Genomic DNA, 3,684 nt, shown 5'->3' with positions numbered 1-3,684 from the left:
ACCACCCTGAGACTCCATAGCGAATTCCAGGTTGGCCTGGGCTAGAGTGAGACCCTACCTTGAAAAACCAAATAAAATAAAATAAAAAACTGCCAGGACTGGAGAGATGGCTCAGCAGTTGTCTGAAGAGTCTAACAACCCAGGCTTGATTGCCTACTACCCATGTGGAGAGAGATGCACAAAGTGGTGCATGTGTCTGGAGTTTGTTTGCAGTGGCTAGAGGCTTTGGTGTGCCCTTCCTCTCTCTCTTTCAAATAAATAAATAAAATTACTTAAAGATAGATTTTATTGTGTGTGTGTGAGAGAGAGAGAGAGAGAGAGAGACAGAAAGAGAATTGGTGCACCAGGGCCTCCAGCCACTGCAATCAAAGTCCAGATGCGAGTCCAGACCCCCCCTGCGCATGCGTCACCCTGTGCACTTGACTTAGGCGGGATCCGGGGAGTTGAGCATGGGTCCTTGGGCTTTGCAGACAAGCACCTTAACCACTAAGCAATCTCTCCAGCCCCCCAAAATAGATTTTAAAGTCAAGATGAGGGAGTACATAGGACAGGTGAGGTCATCCAAGCATGGCCTCTTCTCCTCTGCCTCTGAGAACTGCAGACAGACAGGCTGGTGACAAGTTACTCAGGAGAGAAGTCCCGTCAGTGGAAGGGTTGTTTGCTGGCAGTGCTCAGGCCTACACAGCTGTCCAATGGACCATTAGAACCCATCCCTCCCCGACGTAGCCATCCAACTACACAGTGACAGTTATGGTCGGGCATGGAAGTGGGACCCGGGTGGATGGTGACCAGCTTTAGGCCTCTGCATCTTGATCATGATTATGATGCCCCAGGGTCCAAATTCCCACTGCAGCCGGGCGTGGTGGCGCACGCCTTTAATCCCAGCACTTGGGAGGCAGAGGCAGGAGGATCGCCATGAGTTTGAGGCCACCCTGAGACTACATAGTGAATTCCAGGTCAGCCTGGGCTAGAGTGAGACCCTACCTCAAAAAATAAAAAATAAATAAAAAATTCCCATTGCCCCAGGCAGGCAACCCAGCAGCACCTGGGTGACTAGGGGAGGAGAAGGGATGCTCCGTGGCTTTTCTGTTCAGATGAAATTCAATGTCTCCCCGTGTCCTCTAAACTAAGCCAGGCCCTCCATGTTGCCATACCAACAGCGCTCGTAAGCTGGGCAATTTAAGGAACCTTAGGAATTGTGACTATGGCTGGCTCTGGGTGGCAGCTTGTCTCTGAAGTTGTCAGCCTTTCTTCTTCCCTATCACTGCTTTATCAAGAGGTGACAACCCATCCTCCACTCTCACCTCCCTTGTCAACATGGAATGACTTGTGACTGCTTTAAAACAGAATATGGGGGAGAGTCGCTGGAGAGATGTCTCAGTGGTTAAGGTGCTTGCCTACAAACCCTATGACCTGAGTTTGATCCCCCAGTTCCCACATGGAGCCAGCCACACAAAATGATGCATACATCTGGAGCTCGATTGCAGTGGCTAGAGGCCCTAGGGCACCCATTCTCTCTCACCTCTCTATCTCTCTTCTCCCTGTCTTTCTCTCTCTTGCTCACTCGCTCTCTGCAAATAAAATGCAATAAAAAAGAAAAACAAAAATAGAATATGGCAGTGCCAACTTGGGACACTATTGGATCTCCATAGAGCCTGGGGAGTTGGTCATTTCTGCATGGGCTATGCTGCTTATGGTGGTTTGAATGTAAATTGTCCCCCATAGCTTCACGTGTTTGTGATTAAGCTTTTCACTTAACGCCCAGCTGGTGGAGTCTTCATGGAGGAGGTGTGTCACGGCGGGGGGGGGGGGGAGCTGGGCACGGGACTTCATACTGCAGCCCAGCTTGGCAGTGCCAACTAGCACACTCTTGCTGCTTCTTCCCACCCGATGTGACAAGACGCGATGCTTGGTTGTCTGCTTCCGCCATGCTTTCCCCGCCATCATGAAGCTTCGCCTCAAAACCGTAAGCCAAAACAAACCCTTTCCTCCCATGAGCTGCTTCTGGTTGGCTGTTTTGTCCCAGTAATGAAAAGATAACTGTTACGCTGCTGGATAGAAGCCACGTGGAGAGGTCCTGGGCTGCCGTGTTGGCCATCCAACCAAGTTGAACCTTCAGATGACCACAGTCCCAGCGGTTATCTGACTGCAAATGCATAGAGACCCCAAAGAAGCACCCATCAGCTGAACCCCGCCAACTTGCACAGCTATAACAGATCAAAATACATTACTGGGGGCTGGAGAGATGGCTTGGCAATTAAGGCATTTGCCTGAGAAACCTAAGGACCCAGTTTCAATTCCCCAGTATCCATGGAAGCCAGATGTACAAGGTGGCACATGTGTCTGGAGTTTGTTTGCAGTGGCTGGAGGCCTTGGCATGACCATTCTCTCTCTGCCTCTTTCTCTCTCTCAAAACACCCCCAACCTCCCCCTCAAAAAAAAAAAAAAAACAACAGATATACATATATATCCGTAAAGCAGTCAGATGTCTGTGGCCCTCTAAAGAATCTGAGAGGCAGTCAGTGCCTTTTATTTGAGGAGCATTGAATCGCTTCTGGAACACTCTAACCCAGCTAAGCTCATTTCACTTTGACAGCCACAGCAGGGGGCAGAGCAGCTCTCCTATTGTTAACAAGCAGGAAATGACATCAGGAATGGCAGAGCCAGGGCGGGAAGGAAGCCAGGATGTAGTTGTCTCCCTACCTGTCTGCAAGTCTCTTTTGCACTACATTCCAGCTGTCCTCAGGTGACCCAGAACCGTAGCTTTGAACCAGTCAGGCCCATTTTCTCAGGTTCGAGGGACAGAGGAACGGGATGGGGGGGGAAGGGGAGGGGAGGGGAGGGGAGGACAGGAACTCACTCAGCAGTGAATCGCTCCCTGGATTCACAGGTGGCTCAGCCCTTACTTGTAGAAAGTGGCAGTTACTCAACTTTGCCCAGCCTCAGTTTCTTCATCTGTAAATGGAGACACACGACTGTAGAGAGCTGTTGAGAGCCCAAGGGAAAAGGCTGCCTTTGGGGCTGCATGTTCGTATGGAAGTGACCGTCTGTGATCACAAAATACCTGCCCCCTGCAGATCAGGGAGCCACCCGAAGCAACAAAAGGGCTCACCTGAGGTCACCCATCTCTCTTGGACCAGAAGCTCCTTTTCTGGTCTACATTTTCTTGGCCCACATCACTAGGTGTTGGCTTTGGTTAGCACCAGGAAGCAGGAGCTGGTATGTCTTGGAGGGGTGCCAGGACTCTGCCCAGAAAAAAATGTTTAGAGAAATAATGGTTTTTAAAACATGGAGGGAGGACTGGAGGAATAGCTCACCTGTCAAGTGCACTTTCTGCACAAGCAGGAGGGCCTGATGATGCATAAGAGACCACCAGAACTAAAATCTCCGGAGTCCACATACATGGCTGGGTGTGGCCACACGCACCTGTAACCCCAGTCCAGCAGGGGGGCAGAGACCCAGGAATCACCAGAGCTTGCAAATAAATGTCAATCAGTACTAAGAGATTCTGATTCAAAATAAGAATGAGGGCTGGGGACAGGACTCAGGGGTGCTTGCTTGCAAAGCCTGGCGGCCTGAGTCTGATTCCCCAGTACCCACATAAAGACAGATGCACAATGTGGCGCCTGCATCTGGAGTTCGATGGCAAGAGGCCCTGGTATGCCCATTCTCCCTGACTCTCTT

Source organism: Jaculus jaculus, chromosome 9 (assembly GCF_020740685.1).
Source record: "Jaculus jaculus isolate mJacJac1 chromosome 9, mJacJac1.mat.Y.cur, whole genome shotgun sequence".
Taxonomy (NCBI): domain Eukaryota; kingdom Metazoa; phylum Chordata; class Mammalia; order Rodentia; family Dipodidae; genus Jaculus; species Jaculus jaculus.
The sequence above is the reverse complement of the archived record's forward strand: the minus strand, read 5'-3'. Positions refer to the sequence as shown.